The sequence below is a fragment of the Gorilla gorilla genome, chromosome 4 (assembly GCF_029281585.2).
Source record: "Gorilla gorilla gorilla isolate KB3781 chromosome 4, NHGRI_mGorGor1-v2.1_pri, whole genome shotgun sequence".
Taxonomy (NCBI): Eukaryota; Metazoa; Chordata; class Mammalia; order Primates; family Hominidae; genus Gorilla; species Gorilla gorilla.
In genome coordinates this window covers 171222998-171243629 of record NC_073228.2, presented here as the reverse complement: position 1 = coordinate 171243629, position 20632 = coordinate 171222998, and the positions used below count along the sequence as shown (strand labels likewise).

The 20632-nt window shown below is 37.1% G+C and overlaps 1 protein-coding gene across 6 annotated transcripts in view; it reads right to left on the bottom strand.

Moving 5' to 3' along the window:
- The window catches only part of TENM2 (teneurin transmembrane protein 2), a 1282302-nt gene that overhangs the window by 832334 nt on the left and 429336 nt on the right, over positions 1–20632 (bottom strand). The window lies entirely within an intron of this gene.

Below are 20632 nucleotides of genomic sequence, written 5' to 3'. Positions count from 1 at the left end.
CAGTAGAGTTTAACGGATATGTTATTAATGGGAAAAATGTCCATTTTTCAAAACCCCTAAAGCCCAAACCTGTTTTGGGATTCTGTTTGTTTGTTTTGATTTTTGCTGCTAGGGCAGCCCCATGGGGCCACTTAATAGGCTGCACCACCTCCCATTCTCTCTGGTTATTCTAGTTGTGATGGCACTTCCAGCGGAGAATAGCTAAAATTAACAGACAGCAAACCAGACCCCCTGCCATCTCCAGAAGCCCAAATGCCAGGAATCTCAGAGAAAATTGTCAAAAATTTCAGATATTAAGGGACAGGAGGAGAGCACAAAATAAACTAATGAATGGCCCAGGCTGGAGAACCAAGGGGACTTTTAAGAAAAACCTAAATGAACACCTCCTTCTGTTGAATATTTACTGTGGACAAAGCACATTACGTTGATTATTTTATTGAATCCCTACCGTATGAGTTTGATTGATCGTGATGGCCATTTTACAGATAACAAAACTGAGGCTTAGGGAGGTAAGTGGCAGAGTCAGGATTCAATCTTGGTAGATTTTTACATACGTAACTATTATTTTTTAATGTAGAGTATATCACATTATTCCCTTCCAGACAAACCTCTCCGTTGGTTTCTCTGCCACTTAAAATAAAATCAAAACTCCTTAGAGATCACAGCCTTAGATGATTTTGCCCCTGTACTCTCCCCACCAGTTTAATCTTTTCTGCCCTCCACCTCAGCCACTCATTCCCTTCCTTCTACCAGCACTCCACATTCATTCTTCTCAGGACATTTGGCCATGCTATCTTCTCCCAGGTTTCCTTGTGGCTATCTCCTTTTTGTGAGTCTCCTCTCAGCTTACATGATGTATTTTAAGAGAGTTTCCTCCTGTAATCCCAGCACTTTGGGAGGCCAAGGAAGGTGGATCACCTGAGGTCAGGAGTTTGAGACCAGCCTGGCCAACATGGTGAAACCCTGTCTGTACTAAAAATATAAAAATTAGCCGGACATGGTGGTGGGCACCTGTAATCCCAGCTACTCAGGAGGCTGAGGCAGAAGAATCGCTTGAACCCGGGAGGCGGAGGTTGCACTGAGCCGCAGTCGCATCACTGCACTCCAGCCTGGGCAGAGTGAGACTAAGTCCAAAAAAAAAAAAGAGAGAGAGAGAGAGAGAAAGAGAATTTCCCTGACCTTCCTGATGACCTCCACGGCTCTCCCCACAAGTTATATTTTATTTTCTATTCTGCAGTCCTCACTTGTGCTTTTGTCTTGTTCATTTTCAGGCTCCCCCTACTTCCAAATTACATTCCATGAACACAGGGACTGGCTTGTTTACACGGATGTCTGCAGCACCTGTAGCAGGGCCTGGCACAGAGGAGATGTGCAGTAAGTAATTTTGGATGGATTAATTTAGTCCTCACAACAATCTTTTGAGAAACATAGGAGGCAAGCTTACAAATGAATTCTCTGCTACTCAAACCACAGAGCTTGCTGCATGGAGAGGAACAATTAAAACAAACCCAGAGGCAAAATCATGGCCACTTTTCTATAAACTGATGCTAGACCCTCATCCCTGCCAGAAGTTGTCTTAATGAGAGGCATTGATTTTGAAGAGAAAATGGCTCATTGCAAAGCAGGTAAAACTATGAGAAAGCTTTAAAAGATATTTATATCATAGGATTCCATTCAAAAATTCCATTTATAGATTTGCCAGGAGAGAGAAAAAAACACAAGTGTATAAAAATACTTTCTGGGAATGCAGAAAGGGACGGGTTCAACACTTAAAGGACATTAGGACGTTACTGATGAAGAAGGACATTATTTTTAATAGTGATGGAACATGTTCTCAGTGAACTATCATGAGCCTCAAGAAGCCCAAAAGAACAAAACATGAAAACATCCTTGTGTAAGGCCCTGACCACTGTTAAGAAAGAGAAGAAATACATTCTTGTCTATGCACTGAGCTCGGCCTCGATTGAACAATTATTCAAGGTGGATATCATTTATAAAAGCAACCTGGGATATAGAAAATGCTCCTGTTTTTCATTGTTCAGAGTTTTATACTAAAACAAGGCTACTCAATTTTAAGATAAGATCAAATACATCCTTCAAGCCTTCAGTATGACACACTGTAAAAGCATTGTAGGCAAATTAATCATTTTACTTTTTGCAAAGGCACATATGAAATTTCAAATTCTTTTTTCTCAATTTCAAAACTTTGAAGTAGTCAAATTTGAATGAGCATATATAAAATAAAAAAGGAAGAAAGAAGCTTACAGTTTTACTAGCATGTTTTAGGTATACCATAAATGAATGCTGCTGATTAATAACATATTTGAAGACCAAAATATTATTTTTTAAAAAACACAATAGCATTCTTTAAGAATTTCAATAACCTGTAGAAGTTTGCAAAACAAAATTTGCCTAACTAAAATTTGGTTGTATTTATTCAAAGGATAGGGTTACTGAGGCACTTAAACTTTACTGTTTTAGAAGCAATTTAGATTCATTTCCTACTAATCATTTCAATGTAGCCATAATAGTAATTAATTTTTTAAAAAACTCATATATCTATTGAGATAGCATGATCTCTGTATCTATAGCATTTTGCCTTTTATAGAAAGAAAATACTCATTTTAAATTGAGATAGTAAAAGACTTGCATAAATTAATAGTAACAGACAAAAAAGGGAGGGAATAGAGAAAATTCTGAATTAGTGAATCTGAATGGAAAAATACACTAGAATACCGGATACTGAAACCAGGAATTATTATTGTTGGCTTCTTTCTCTTTTTCTTTCTTTCCTTCCTTCCTTCCTTCCTTCCCTTTCTTCCCTTCTTTCCCTTCCTTCCCGTCCTTCCTTCCTTCCCTTCCTTTCCTTCCTTTCCGTCCTTCCTTCCTTCCCTTCCTTCCCTTCCTTCCCGTCCTTCCTTCCTTCCCTTCCTTCCCTCCCTTCCGTCCCTTCCTTCCCTTCCTTTCCGTCCTTCCTTCCTTCCCTTCCTTCCCGTCCTTCCTTCCTTCCTTCCCATCCTTCCCTCCTTCCCTTCCTTCCCTTCCTTCTCTTCCTCCCCTTGCTTCCCTTCCTTCCCTTTCTTCCTTTCTTTTTTTCCTGAGATGTTTCACTCTTGTCACCCAGGCCAGAGTGCAGTGGTGCGATCTCGGCTCACTGGAATATCCACCTCCTGGGTTCAAGCAATTCTGCTGCCTCAGCCTCCCAAGTAGCTGGGATTACAGGTGCCCACCACCACGCCCAGCTAATTTTTGTATTATTAGTAGAGATGGGGTTTCACCCTGTTGGCCAGGCTTATCTCGAACCCCCGACCTCAGGTGATCCACGACCTTGGCCTCCCAAAGTGTTGGTATTACAGCCGTGAGCCACCGCGCCCGGCCTTTCTGTTTCTTTTGGTTGTTTTGTCTTTCTCTTTTTCTTTCTCCCTCCCTCTCTTCCTTCCCCACTTCTTTCATCCTTCTTTTTCTTTTTCATTGAAAATAAAAACTGAACACACTAAGGCATCCTGACCACATGTTGTTCTTTCACCCCTGCCATGTTGCTCACAGTGCCCCAGCTGGGAAATGACATCTAAAGCACATCTGTCCTTGTAGTTTTTATTCTATGATCTTGAAAGGACAAGCTATTTATGTGACTCATGGAGGTTTTTGTAGTGAAAATAATGTTTGAGATGATCAATTTAGTATTGAAAAAAAATGTAGAGCATATGTTGTTGATTTCTTTTTCTTCTAGAATTCACCTTGCTGCTAGCCTTCCAAATTCTTGATAAACATTCGCTGATAAACTCTCAAAGTAAACACAGGTACGATGAAGAAATAGCTCAAATTGTATCAACAGCCCACGTTTTGATAGATCTGACAGATCAGTTCAGTTAAATACCAAATTAGTGAACTACAAAATGGATCACAATCACACCAAAACAGTTAAGAAAGAAGCAGTGAAATGGAAGCATTACCAAAATGCTTAAATCTAGAATTTTTTTTTTTTTTTTTTGTAAAGGCAAGGTGTCACTATGTTGCCCAGGTTGGTCTCAAACACTTGGGCTCAAGCAATCCTCCCACCTCTGTAAGAATTAAAGAAAGAGGAAAGAAACATGAAAGGTGTCTTGACAATTAAGGACAGGTTTATTTTAGAGAAAACAAACCCAACAAGGGTAGCCTCCTGAACAACTGGGACTACAGACATGCACTACCACACCTGGCAAGGTATTTTTAAATAAAACTTTTGTAAGATTACTTTTTAAAATACTATTGTGAATAGAAGTGCGCATGTTTGAAGAGATGTTACAGTGCCATTTTATATTGCATGGCTCATATCAGAATTCAAGAAAAACATGCATTTAAAAAACTTTTAAAATTTATTTTTAATTAGAATTTCAAAGAGAGAATGACTGCAGCATACTCCTCTGTGGCTTGGCATCTGGGGTCAGTGTCAGATCCAAGGGAGTCCTGGTTCTTAGGTTTATTTTGAAGTCGATTTCATTCCCAATAACAATAATGAGGAGGGTGGCAGGTTATGAGAAGAACGAATGTGATATACATAAAAACCCTTACTCACAAAATATTCCCAGTTCCTTCAATTGACCCTAATTTAAAAATAAATCACACTACATTAATAACAGCAAAAGTAATGCTAACGACAGTATTACCAGCAATAATAATAAGTGATTGAGCACTCACTGTCAGGCACCCTGCTAAATACTTAACAGGGATCATCTCAATTTTCACAACAGCCCCATGAAATAGGTGTCATCATCTTCATCATCATCATCATCATCATCAGCAGCAGCAGCAGCAGCATTGTTATTTTATAGTTGAAGAAACTGAGACACAGAGAGATTAAGTAATTTCCCATGTTCATACAGTTATTAAGCTGTAGAATTAAGGACCAGTAGGATATTATATCTTGTGTATTTTATCTTATTTCTACGTAAAATGCACAAATTCTCAGGAAGATAACTGAAAAGCATCTAAGAGGAAAATACAAGAATGCATATCAAATATCAAAAGCTGTATGTTTGATTAAAGAGAGAGATTAAAATTTAGAAATTGAAATATGCATTTGGATAGTACCTGGCACATAGTAAGCCCTCACTGAGTGCTATTTGTTATCCCAAACTCATTTAATCTCCAAGGCCATCCTAGGAGCTGGGTGTTAGCTCCACACTTACAAACGAAGGTGCCAGAAGGTCAAGACACTTGTTGACCTCGGAGTCCAAGCTCTTACCAGCATGCTCTCTTGCCTCTCAGAAGACCAATTCACAATTTTTCTTCCAGTTTATTGGATTATTTCATTTGATTTATCAGTCACGAGAATTGCAGTTTTATACTACCCTCATCTGCCTTGGGAGGAGTTAAGTGGTATTTAGAAATAACTCATAGATACTTTGAACTCTCATATTTATATTTTCAACACTTACAAATAAATTTTTCAAACTGCAAAGCAGGTACTATAACCAAACATATAAAGCCATCTATATTCTACTTGGACATTAACATGAAATTGCACTGTGCAAAACGTTATGATAACTGCATTTCATTGGCAAATATTTATTGCATTTGTGATATACTTATAATAAAACAGCTTAATCCATCATTTCAACTGATATGGATGCATGATTTTTGCTGTAGATTATGATACTTCCTTTATGAAACATTATAACTCCCAGAGCTGAGCGAATGAGGTTAAAAAAAACCCAAACCTGCAAGAATAATATTTTCAATGATTTTGGAATAAGTAATGTGCTAACAACTGCACAAACCTTCATGCTCCAAGCTGAACAGAAGATTTTTTTTTTCACGTAAAATACCAATTTCATATAATCAAAACATGACTTTCACAAAACAAAACAAGATGTAATTTTACATTTCTGGGGGGAATATTAAGAGCCTTTAAAAGATGTCTCATTTAATTGTATTGAGAGGTTAAGCATTCTTCAGGAATTGTTCTCCCATAATAACTATCTGGATAGAATTCTGATCACAACAATTAAAAATAAAAGTGATGAGACTGCAGCAAAATTATTATCCTTTTAAATATTGGGAACCATTTAATAACCTTAGTTTTATTATAAAATGGAAATCTGAGCAGAATTTCTTCCAGAGTGTCTTGAGGTAGCTATTTTCTAACATTGAATGACATGATTTCTGAAGATGAATAAATAGCAGGCCAAGCCCTGAAAGAGCTCACAATTTCTGAATGTGTGTGTGTGCAGAATAGGGGTGGGGGGTGCTGGAATATATTTAACTTATTTAAAGTACTCTGGGGCTGCTGCAGAAAGGAACTGATTTATTCTGCCTGGGGAAACGGGGCCGGAAGAATGACCGAGAGAACAAGACAATTGTATAGGTCCTTGAAGGACGTCGGGTGGGGCGTGTTAGTTAGGTCAACACATTCAAGGGCATATGAAATAAAAAAACAAAAACCCAGAATAGAAAATTAGTGGATTTACTGGCCAAAGACAGGTATTTCTGCTGGGACAGAGGCAGAGAAGCAGATTTTTAAAAGAAATAGTTTCAGTTGACAATTTATAACCACACAAAGGATTTGTACTAAAGAGATAATCTGAGGCGCTACAAAGCACATGGGACTTGGGACAGCTAACATTAGCGCAGGACATTTAAGGGGTTGAGGAGGTTGCTTCGCCATGGTCGATGGTCTCCAGCGGGAAAAAAGGCAAAAATGGATGCCCCACATGAGAATCATAGAATAGCTACCTATGAATTTCAGAACACTTGATATTGAACTTCACTTACAGCCGAGGGTGAATGAAAATGATTCCAGAATTGCTAACATAAAGCAAAGTACATCCTAGAGACAGATGTGTCTTGTTTTCTCAGTATAATGCTTAAAGAAGTCCTGGACTATTGTTTTCCAGGGTGCCCAACGTGGGAATGCTTCAGTGGCGAAGAAGAGCAAATGTTTAAGGACAATCATTAAAAGGGGAATTATTTACTTTATAACATATCAAGAAGGCATTTTTAATGCTAGGCACATCAATCCTTCAATGTCTCTTTCCCTAATTTGCATAAACACTATAATTGACAGCTTATTAACAGTTCATTAAGAACACTAAAACCTTGTGATAAACAACAGCCTGCCAACAGCACAGTGGACAGAATATCTAGCCATGCATTTTATCCAAATCAGAAATCAACCCAGTTTACCAACAGTGAGTCCAAAAGGTGGCTTTACTAATCGATATTCTCATACTGACAAGTGCTCAAACATGGCGTGGCAAAGCCCTCATTAAGCACTGATTAGCAGTTAATCTGTCTTTCAGGCAGCTAACTTTGCTGAGTAAATGTACCAATGACCCCTAAAAATGTTACAATAATTTTATTTAAATAATTGCAAGTCTTAAGAACACCTCTAAATCATAAAAAGAAAATGAAAAAATAGAATGGGTGACACTAACAATGTGTATTTTTTGTTCATTGCTAAAAAAAATGAAAGTATGGTGTCAAGTTTCATGGGTGACTTTTTCTTCTAAGTCGGAAATGGAACATTTTCATGATTGCAGTTTGAAATATGCTATACAGGAGTCAACGCTGCACAACATGGACAAAACTATTTGTGTTTTCCTGGTAAGAGTGCATCATAAAACTACTGGATGTTGTCTTTCCTTATCTTTGGATGAAAGCCTGATTATAAGCTCATTTCAGTTGAACAAATCTTTCTAGACTTCCTGCTGAGCAGGGCATTTAAACTTTCAAGCAGAGAGGTCTTCATTTTCTGTACCCTGACAGTGTATGCTCCTTGCAGCTCTGGCATCAGGATTCACGTGGAGGCACTGGGATTCATGGAGGTATCTTACGTTAAGGGATTACACACTCCACTTTGCATTTTTCTTTTGGAAATAGACATCAAATAGACTGTTGCTATCAGTGGCATGCATCTTATTAACTCCCAATTCTCCTTACCTGGAGTTGTCTTCTCGCAGGGAAGGGAAATGTAAAATAAACATAAGAATCATTCTAGAGAATACTCCAATATGGACAGAGAGGCTGCCTGATAAATTATTGCTGCAAAGCACTTTTGCAAAATAAGACATCAAGAGTTGAAAATCCCTTAAAATGTTAGGTATATATCTTTTCACCTATTAGCTTTGGGCCAGTGAAGTTCCTAAAAGCTCACGGCTTAAATCATGGACGTGTTGATCTGCATGAATAACTAGATCTCCTGGGATGCTGATTGGAGAAAATGAGAAGTTATTATGTTGAACTGCACATTGTGGACTTCTGAAGTATTTTGAACATTGTAAAATTGCTAGCCACATTATATTTTGGTTAAGATATGAGGTTACATCCTACTGAAACAGAATAATTGTGCTATTTGTCAAACTAATCACCACTGTTGCAAGTGCCAAACAAATATGACGTTTACTTGTAAAAGTCATAAATATATCCCATTAATGGAGAGGGTAGACAAAACATTCTTAAGAATACTACCGGCCGGGAATGGTGGCTCACGCCTGTAATCCCAGCACTTTGAGAGGTTGAGGCAGGTGGATCACAAGATCAGGAGTTCAAGACCAGCCTGGCCAAGATGGTGAAACTCCGTCTCTACTAAAAATACAAATATTAGCTGGGTGTGGTGGCAGACACCTGTAATTCCAGCTACTTGGGAGGCTGAGGCAGAGAATTGCTTGAACCTGGGTGGCAGAGGTTGCAGTGAGCCAAGATCGTGGCATTGTACTCCAGCCTGGGCGACAGAGGGAGACTCCATCTCAAAACAAACAAACAAAAAACAGAATACTACCAACAAAATAGTGTGATAAGGAATTTTGTATATATTAGCTCATGTTATATTCACAAGAATCTTATGTAGTAGATGTTCCTATTGTCTATTTTATAGGTAAGGATGCTGAGGTTTATTGTGAACTATCTAGGAGTCCACAGAGCTAATGGACGTGGAAGAACCATCTTAAATCCAGTTTATTAGTCGCCAACGTCCACTCTCTGTCCTGCCACATTACAATGCCCATTGAACGTATGTCCACATATTCACTGGAGCTCTCACTAGAAGTTCAAAGAGGAGGGCCACCAGTTGAGCAGAAGCTTGGCTCTCTTTAAACACCTCAGGGACAACACCCATGCCCAGGCTGGTCTGATCTCTAGTTAAATGGAGCTCTAATAGGCACTTAATTTAAGTTAGCTGTTGACTGAGGACAAGGTTAACGTGTGTACACTGGAAATGTTAATTTCAATATAAGTGACTACTCTATCAGAACAATGCTTTGCAAGACAACCATTAATATTCAAATATAATTACCTTTATTGCTATTGTCAGAAAAACAACACTGAGTAGCATGGATCAGTGGCCTAAGTCAGACTAATATTTCTTTTGAGATATCAACAATGTGGGGTTTTTGTTCCATATGAGGTTAGTTAATTAGCAAATACTCTTAAAGTTTTAGCATAGACATATTACTGTTTAACCATGACCTCAAAACACCTTTACGATTTTATAAGCCTTTCCCAATTCTTACTATGCTGGTGCCTCCAATCCCAAATGTTAAAGTCCTCTTGTCTCCAATTAATTTAGTTTAGTCTTGTACTTCAAAAGTATATGTCCACGTTTTTACTATGGTCTTTAAATAACAATTGAATTAATTCCTTCCTTCACTCATTTCTTTATGCAACAAATATTTTGAGTGTGTGCAACATATCAGGCTTAGTTCTAGGTATATTAGTAAGCGAAACAAAGATTCCTGCCACCCTGGAACTAATATTCCAGTAGGGACAGGGTGATAAGAAGAAGAAATTGTGATAAGGGAGTAAATTCTATAGTAGAGAATGATGGTACTGTCGGAAAAAGACGAGGTATCATGCTAAAACAGGGATGGGAAGGCAGTTGCAAGTTTACACAATGGTCAGTGTGGGCCTTATTGAGAAGGTGACATCTGAACTTGAAGGAGACAGCATTAGACATGAAGATACCTGAGGCAGAACATTTCAGGCAGGAAGAATACTTAGTGCAAAACTCCCTAACTTGGAAATGGGATTGGCTTATTCAAAGACCACATGGCTGGAGGTGAGTGAGTGAGTGAGTGAGAAGAATACTGGTAGGAGGTGAGGTCATAGAACTTCCAGGGCTCCCCTGCTGAGAAGGGTGTAAAGCCCACTCCACTCCACTTCCCATCATACTTATTACCAGCTATACATGTCCTCATTCACACTACAGTAGAGAGGCCACCATCCCGGAGTCCACATAATTTATTTGGTCCCAGAAAGCTTGAGTAATTTGACATCATTTAAAAATCAGATTGTTTTTGAAAACTGGACTTTAAGATAGTCTAGAAAAATTAAAAGGTCTCATAGCCTACAATTTCCTTCACACAGGGTAACAATAAGCTCTCCACTTTTCACGGACACGTGCTTTCCAAGTTGCAAACTACTCCTGCATCTGGCTTCCCTATTCCTATTAAGCAACTGGTCACCAGGAATTTTGGTGACCTTTTGCAAAGTATAAAACTCTATACCTACATCTTTTCCTTTTGCCTTCTTTTCATTTATTATTCTAATTATTACACTTACTTCGAAGTTCAACTTAATTCTAACTCCCTTTATGCCAAATAAATTCTCATTGAAATGTTCCAATCATGCTCTCTGCTGCTGCAAAATCCAGGAATGCTTACTATATTGGTAGAACTTGCTCACTATTGGAAGTCCCCTCTTGTTACTTACAATTTGCCTTTTAAGCTGATTTTAGTTCAAATGAGGTCTGAGTTTTCCCTTTTCGGATAATCTTAGCTTCATATCACAAGTATATTTATTCTTGGTTTACTGAAGAGAAGTTGCATAACTCATTTAAAAACATACAGAAAGTGATGAGTAAATCCAGAATTGTAACTTAGGCCTGTCTGACTCTAGAATGGATGCACTTTTCATAGTGTTAGTCAGGGGATGTGCTGAAAATATATTATGTAACTTTCAAAAGGCCATCTCTTTGTTTCAGTCATTCCGACCAAGAAGGGCTTTTCAGAAGCCTAAGTGAAACGGGAAAAGATGCTGATGAAATTTTGTCATTCTAAATACCCATCTACCTAATTATCTATCTATCTATATTTCTTTATTTACTTTGAGACGACGTCTCACTCTTTCACTCAGGCTGGAGTGCGGTGGCACCATCTCAGCTCACTGAAACCTCCACCTCCCAGGCTCAGCCATTCTCCTGCCTCAGCCTCCCAAGTAGCAGGGATTACAGGCATGAGCCACCATGCCCATCTAATTTTTGTATTTTTAGTAGAGGCGGGGTTTCACCACGTTGGCCAGGCTGGTCTTGAACTTCTGACCTCAAGAGATCTGCCCATCTCAGCCTCCCAAAGTGCCGGAATTACAGGCATGAGCCACCTTACCTGGCCTACCAACATATTTAAATAATTTATCTATTTATCTATCTATCTATCTATCTATCTATCTACATACACATATAAGTTTTCATGTGTGTGTATATGTATATATTATATATATAGTATGTTGTATTTTATAATATGAAACCTATATGTAAATATATATATATAATTTTAAGTTTAGGTTGCTTAGTATAGTTATATACTTTAGTCAAATTATCTAATTTCTCAATATGCTTTTATTAGATGATAATGTTTAAACTATCTTGAAGCAATCATAATTTTTTAAGCGACACAGGCACACTTCTATATATGATAATAATTGGTATTTATTCTTGATGCCAAGGGATAGGATGTAATTCCCGCACCTCAACCCACATCACTAATTGCTTTTACCAATGTTGATTTCCCCATCCTTGGCTTTTCAAAATATAATGAAGCAAACCATAAGAATAATGAACTGTTCCTTCTCCCAGCAAACACACGCTTGACATTTTTTTATGGAACAAAATGTCATAAAAAGAAATGTAAAGATTGAATCTAATATTAATCACATAAGGTTTTAAAAGTATGCAAATCTCCATATCTTCCTGTTGGTCACAGATTCTTTATTGTTTATGTCCTGTTCATTGTTCTGGCTACTGCTGTATGGTCAGGAGCTTGTTTGCAAAACTTAGCTTTTTTCAAGCTTCATAGAAGACTATCTAATTTTCCTGCAATTTACCAAATGAAAATATTAAAATATAGCAACAAAGTCACCCTGACAAAGAGGAACAATTAGTAAGTTGAATGTCCACCTTCATTAGGGACTGTAAGTCCAAAGTATTGTATTGAAGAATGGAAAATATTTTGATTCTATATGTTTCTCCAAAGCAATTTTTTTTTTTTTTTGAGACAGTTTCACTCTTGTTGCAATGGCACAATCTCGGCTCACCTCAACCTCCACCTCCGGGGTTCAAGCAATTCTCCCGCCTCAGCCTCCCAAGTAGCTGGGATTACAGGCATGTGCCACCATGCCCTGCTAATTTTGTATTTTTAGTAGAGATGGGGTTTCATCATGTTGGTCAGGCTGTTCTTGAACTCCTGACCTCAGGTGATCCACCCACCTTGGCCTCCCAAAGTGCTGGGATTACAGGCGTGAGCCACTGAGCCTGGCTCTCCAAAGCAGTTTAATTTGATTGTGGTCTAGGTGAGGATGTACATGTACAAGCACAAATACTTAGTGACACATTATACAATGCAAATTAATGCAGTAAAACGAATATGAAAATGCCAAATGAAAGGTGGGGTCAGTCTCCAAATGCACACAAAGGGGAGGAGGAACACAAATTATCAAAAAGATGAATATTGAATGCAAATTCACACCAGGGAAACAGCAACACAACCACGTGTAGCCAGGGTGCCAGTGCTGCACGGTAGTTGATGGTTTCACTACAAAGTCAGACAGACCTACTTTTGGGCCCTGGCTCTTCCTCTTACACCTTCACTTTGGTGGGCAAGTTGTTTCACACCTCTGTTTCTTTGACTATAAAAAGGGAATCACACCACTTACCACGTAGGAATGCCATGATGCTTAAACTAGATAATGTATGGAAAGCACTTAGCACCGTACCTGGCACAAAAATTTATAAATTACAATTATAATTAGCCATCTATGTGTGCTAGGGAAAGGGTAAGATAGAGGAGAGAAAAAGCACATAAGTTCTGTAGGCTGGAATAAGAATAAGCAAAAGGCCTCATGTCACATGGAGGAAATATGAGGGGCTATAATAAAAATTTAAGAGATCCATCTGGCAATTCAGTATATATAGGTTCTACTGGTCTGGGAAGAGATGGCAGAGAGATGGACTAAGAGGGGAGCACTGCACTCCAGTATAGAATGATGGCAGGGGCCAGGGATGGACTGTGCTGGGAAGGAATCAGCAAGTGTTGGTGTTAAATTAGACTTGGAAGGTAAAGGAGGAGAGTCAAAAATAACTCCCAGATAAGAGTGTTAGTGAGCTGGAAGGACACAGAAATGAAGAAGTGACAGACACCCTTCTATTACCTTCAAAGTGAAATGTACAACTACAGAATTACTGAAGAAGTGTTTCTAAATGTGTCATTCTGGGTGATTAAGATTAGGGACATGGAGAAGGGGCTAAGACATAAAATAAGATCCTAAGACAATATTTGATTATAGATTATCTTTGAAATATTGACATTGAGTTAACAATGGATAAAACAATGACAAGAGAAGAAAAGAAAAACAAAACAATCTATGTAATCAAACATTTGATTGATTTGAATGATCTCGAAACAATCATCTGTAATCAAATGAAAATCCTGTTTGAGAAATAAAAGCGATCGATTATACACAGAAAATATCTATAGACAGCTAAAAGAAAAAGAAGTAGTTTTCTGCATGAATCTGGTTTGGAGTTAGAATGTCAGTAAGCATGTTCATTGTACTACTGAATATTACTGTAGCCTGGTAATCATAAAATGAAAAAACAAAACAAAACAAAAACAAAAACAGCAAGAGAGTAATTCTCATATAATAGTTGTACTGAGGTGACTTCACAGTTATACACGTTTTGGTAATTCTGCAATAAATTTGCCCTAATGTGGTGTCGTGCCAATATTTGCATTGCCAACTGCTGTCATCATAAGCCTTTAAGAGGCACCTGACAGTCCGTTTATCTTGCAAATAGTTGCAAAACAAACAAACAAAAAGTAATGTTATATTTTAAGTTGCTTAAAAACTACTTGCAATTAGGAGCCCCGTATGTATTTAAATCAAAACAACCCCAGCAATGTTTTCAGGATTGCTGTAAATGCAGTACATGGATGAGAATTTACAATGTTCCATAACAAGGGAAATCATGATACCAGATTGCATTTACTTTTATCTTACCCAAAGTAACACTATCTTCAGCAACCATAAAGTAACGGCACTATCATATAAATCTATTTAAAGGAATTGGCACTGTTACAATAAAGGCATCCACACACTGGCTTATTCCCTGAAAATCATCCAAATGCCAATGGCTAAGAAGTGAGACTTTTGATTTCTTCCTGAATCGCTGCTAAGCACCCCCTTCACTCTTACACACATATCCCTCAAACTATGTCAAAAGCAGGAACAAATTTCCTAACCCAAACTGAAAAGTCCTTGGCTCTCCAAATGACTATAAATTGCATGGCTAAGTGCATATGGCCACAGGGCTGTCACAATTACTTCTCCTGACAATTCATCATAGCATACTAATTCTATAATATCATTACTGCGTCTCTTCTCACTGTACTGATCCAGCCAGCTAATTTAATCAACTAATAATAGATTCAGAAATGGATGCAAGGGGCCCTAGCACTTCAAATTATATTACTAGAGATGTACCACGGCGAAGAGGATACATTCCTCACCATTCAACATAACCTCCAGAAGTTAGGTTTTCCTAATAAGATGGGTGAGATTACTGGTAAAGGTTTCAGTTGAAAAACTTCAACCATAGAATTTTTTCAAAATCAATACTGTTTTTTTTTTGCTTCAACAATGTCAACAGAAGGAAAAAATCTAACTTATTTTCTAAGTGCTGGGTTTACTATGGATATTAATAAGACACAGGAAATTCAGAAGTTTTCATAAGAGTAAGAGAAATCAGAGTTCTATGATTAACTGCAAAGTAAGCCATTCAAGAATGGACAATTAATTTTATTAAATTTTAATCTTCTCTGCAAATGTCAATGATAATTAGAAAACATTATTATTTAACATCACAGTCCATCTTGCATGTCATGAAGAGTAATAAGTTAATTTATTATGAAGGAAAATTAGCCTGAAAACATAATGCTAGAGAGTATACAACAGGTAAAATACATGCTACAAATATGCATATATCATTTATTTGAATGTAAAGTTAAAGCTGTAGTAGTTTTTTTTTATTTCAAGAGTCACTTATTTGAAAGAATGACACAATTTCCTCCCAGCACTGTTTCATGAAAAGGGACTTACCTATCTATCCTACAGTTGAAATGGTGATAGACAGAAATGTTCCTGTGGCGGACCTGTCAGCCAACTTTGCACCTAGATTTGCTTTGCCATTAACACTTCAATGAGTGAATGCTGTTCTCTGAGTCCTGGCAAAATTCTTTACCTGTGGAGACTTGTGAGGAAAGAGAACCAACTTGCAAAGGAGCTTTTCTCACCAAAGTCTTGAAGTTACCACCCGCCTGATGGAAACTTATAATACAACAGAGCTCATTTAGTAAAATATTAACTGATGTACCAAAGTGATATTTCCCAAGCAAATTATGAAAATTTGAATATCGGATTCTTCCACTGATTATTTTTTCCACCAACAGAAAGGATAACTCTTGCTCCTCTGGATGAAGCAATGTTCCCAGAAGCCTGAAGATGAGTGATCTTTAACCAGCAGTGTGAGCGCTGGAAATCGACCTAAGATAGGTTACATTTGATCAGTACCGCTTATTTCCCATTTAAATCATCTGTTAGTGTTTTAAAATCAGGAGACTTCACAGATAAATCTGTATGTCTCACTTTTATTGCAGATCCAAAGATCTGATATTTTCATACACCCAGACACAACAATCAGATAGAGGAAGCTGAGAAGTGGGTGCTCTCTCTCTAGCGAACCAGGGCCCCTACTACCTCCATAAATCACGCCATAAATCACCCTAAATCACTTGCCGAGTGTTAGCTTTTGTTTTTCACCCCATATCAGAACCAATTTTATCCATTTTGCTATCTATATTACATGGACACACCTGTAGCTATTAACATTTCCTAATATTCCTTATTCCAATCAATTTTTTAAAGATCCTTCTAAAGATTTTTATAAAATATGTATTTACCATAAAATTATTGTTTCTTTTTAAAATACGCTTTTAGATTTTCTGAATATGGTAATTTTACAAGATCATTTCATGCACTTAGAGACATCAACCTTAAAATTCCATGTGGAATTGCCTTTATCAGAAAACTTACAGTAAAGTGTATTTCTACAAAAAGTCAGTATCTACCTGGTATGAATCTTTCCTCTGTTAAAAGAGAAAATGAGAAAACTGTCATCGTGATAAAGCTTCTGTATAGTTATTTTGAGAAACAAGTATAAATTCAGTAAAATGTCCATCCAATGTGACCCTTTGCTAAATGTGATTCAAACCATGTTTTCCTAGCCTAGATACAAGGCATCTCCGTGAGCACTGTAATATAACAAAACAAATAATTTTCCTTTCATCAATATACAACAGCTTTGTTCATTACTGAGAAACGTTAGGTGGTAAAGTATTGAGCGCTATGCATTTTATGCTTAAATCAATGTACTGTCTTGCAGTTATGCCACCTAATGTGTTTTTAAGTCATCCGCTACAGAGATCAATGTGATTCTTATTTGATATTCAGTGTTAAGTTCAGCCTCATAAATTTAGAATTGCACTCTGTTATTTTGATGGTTATATATTAACCACGTACTGAAAGTTTTATGATTTTATACTCAGCCTGGCTGTAAATCATACTGGTTCTATACGTAAAGCATAGGGTCTGGCTTGATTTTTATTGCTCTGCTCAGAAGGAAACGGATGAATGGCTGGATATTTGAGGGAGGTAAACCTACAATGTGTTTGGATAAATACCTCAGGTATGTGAGCATTAAAGGCATGGTTCAGAAAATTCAAATTAGACATCTCACTGCAACCAGCCTCGTAAGCATGGATAATAATGCAATAGCAAGGTGTCACAAATTGGTAATCTTTTATATTAGTATCCTCAGTGGTATGGGCTTTGACCTCATAAAAGTTTATCCATGCTCACTCTGTGGTGAGTTAGTCTGACAAACATGGTTCCAGGCAGGCTAACTAGAGAGAATAAATTGAATACATTGTACTTCATTACTCAGTCAGAGACCTACATGTTATTTCAGAGATATACTAACATTACCTCCTTGAAACAATGAACTAACTTGTAACACTGTAATAGATTGATGCTCACATAGAACAATTTAATTATGTAGAAAACAAATAGAATTGAATTAATACTGATGATCAGAGCCAAAAAATAAATAAATAAACCAGGGTAAAAGTTTTTGAAAATGATGCCAAAAATAGTGCAAAATTAGACACAATAACAAAAATGTTTCTAGATAACTAGTAGTCCTCAATTAAATGAAGATATAGGGCCAATGTACATTTCTAATCCTTCTTTCCATTGAAAGGGATTAACATTTGGCAGGGGCTCAAATACTCATGCTCTCTGAAGATTCCAATTCAGTCCCTCTGCTGTATTTTTGTCATAAATTGAAGTCACTTTTTTTTTTTTTTTTTTTTTGCTTTCGATGACATATTTTCAGACTCTGCACTCATCTCCCTAAGTTAAACATGTAACATCTTAAACTATGACTAAACTGACAGACATGACAAAACATTTCAAAGGGAATTCTGCAAGGCTGGGCCAAAAGTTTCATCAATTTGGATTTAGCAGCCTTTAGCAGAAATGCAACAGCCACTGTTTTTTCAAACCATTGGGAAATACAAATTGCCTAACCTTTCTATTTTCCCTGCCACAGTTTTTCCTTGATTACTGATTCAAGAAAGAAGTATGCCTTAAAAAGCATTCCATAATTTCTTTTGCTGCTTCTAAGATTGAGTATAGGTAATCTCATCACGGCAAAAAAAGTTGCACACAAACCTAGCTGGTATACCACATCCTCCAGTAATCATGTTTCTTACTGAAAGATGGCTGGTCTCAAACTCCTGACCTCAGGTAATCTACCCACCTTAGCCTCCCAAAGTATTGGGATTACAGGTGTGAGCCACCTTGCCCGGCCTGCTAACCCTAGTTTCTGATTCAGGTGGTCTGGAGAGGGGCCGAAGAATTTCCATATCTAACAAGTCCCTCTCTTTTCTCCTCAGACTATAATGCTGCCGCTCCTGGGACCCCACTTTCTGAACCATTACTAAAAACACTTCCTAGCTGCTCCTGTTCCTCTTTCTTTCTGAGTCTGTTTCCAAAAACAAAATGTGGTTCAAGTCTAAGAGCTTTGGAGATTCTAAAAGCCCACTGGAACCAGAGGGATCCTGGTGGTCTGCTAGAGTTAAGCAAACTTTTGATAGAGCTTCCAGGTGAACCCTTAAATCCCACTGTACCCAATTTGATAGCTAGATATTTCTTTACCAATCCAGCACCCAGATAACATTTCCTCGGTGAGCTCACTGATAATGTTTTTTATCAAAATACTTGCATTTAAGTAGTAAGTGTTTTTCCAACATTCACATTTCTATCTTTTGTCCTTTTCCGCACATATGTAGTTTGATCAGCAGTCATTCAGTCAACACAAATGTATTTAGACATGAATATGATAATTGAAAGATGGAAAAGTTAACTCGTGATTGTTTCAGGTGCATTCTATACATTGATGATGATTCTTGCCAAATGGTTTGAGTTTTAATAACATGATTTTTGCAGACCAACAGAGAGAGTTATTAATGTTTCCTAGATTACTTCATAACTTAAACTTCATCCAATCTCCTGGAATCCTGTAGAGAGATTTTAAGCTAAGTCTTAAATTGGTCCTCATTATCTCTCTCTCTCACATACATACACACACACACACACACACACACACACATACACACACACTCTTACCTACATATACACATGCACACACGAACACAGACACAACTTGGGTAACAAATATCATAGCCTTTGGAGACTGATAATTTGGACCAGCTTCTTGGTCTCTCTTCTAACAATGATACGCCATCTCTTTCAGTTAAAGACTCAGCATACTCCAGAAAGGTTACACTTTTGTTTATGCTTCACAATTAAAGTGGAAAGAAAGATTTTCTCAAATATTATGTGTTTATTGGGCAAAGGAATCTGTAATTGATCTAATAATTGGAAATCCAATACCTCAGATGATCAGAAATAGCCACATTTATGTAAGTATAATATCCCATGCAAAAGTCAAGTATACTTTACTATTAAAATTTAGTTTTGATTTTTTACCTCATCACAGTTTCCTATCCTCTCTCAGCCTCAGGGAGTTTATATAATGTACCCAGCAGTTCCCAGTTAAGCAAATGGTGGATTCCGATTGAGAATGCATCTCCATCTAATAACAAAGCCATGCTCTTCTATTGCACAACAATGTGTTTCTAAGTTGACCAAATATGTTCCTCTTTTAATGAAACGTATAATTTTAAAGAATTTTATGGGGAACAAAGGTTCATCTAATCAACCTCAGGTTTCAAGTGTGGGGTTATTTGGTTGTGGCTAGAGGTTAATAGGTGGGTTCGCCACTAAACTACACGCAGGAGTAGCTGCTTATTTTGATAGGACATTCTTTTCCATGCTAAATACAATGCACTGACATATATCTTAAAATACATAAAATTAAAAAGTATATGAACTCTCTTCTTTTAGGACCCAGAAACATTGTATATTTCTTCTATGCCCATGGTCAATCTCTACCTTAAATAATACATAAGAATGACAGGGAAGTTGCATTTCTCTGAGGGATTCTTTCTGGAATAATTTTAGACCTGCTTTATGCATACGAAGGAAGCTGTCAGTTTATTTGATCTTCAAATACACAGAACTTTATGGGGAGAAACTCTGGCAAATCAGAGACTGTTCACTTAGATACATTTTTTTTTCTTTTGTAAGACACAAAAGCTGAAATCTCTATAATAATTTATTCCTTATTTGGAAGTTTTGCTAATTTTTATAAATGAGTTGTAGAGAATGCAGATATGATAAAGATGCTGCAAAGAAGATTTTTATGTCTATACTACAAAATGGAATAAATCAATTCATCAAGCATATGGCTTATTAGGCTTAAATAGCTCTTTTCCAAGATGATTCTGAGCACCATATTTTGAAAGATAAGGTAGTGGGTTGTTGTTTTTGGATATTTGCCTTCATAAAGATAGGCCATCTGTCTCAACAAGTGAAAAGAGTTGAATGCTTTGATTGCTATTTTCCTAATCAAGACAAATTCAAACATATTTTAACATACTGATTAACCAGATCTGACATTATATCTTGGAGGTGTTTGCTGGTATCATCACTGTAAGAATTTCATGCTGGCCACAAAATTTTCTACATGCTCCATACTGGACAGGTAAGAAGTTTATTTTCTGATGGTAGAGAGAAATTCATGCTAAAGCAATGAAGCTACATCATAATGAAACCCTAAAATTTGTAATTTGTTTAGCTGAGTTATTAAATTAATATTAATTACAAATTTCAAATCCCAATTTTTTGATACTTTCCTTATGAA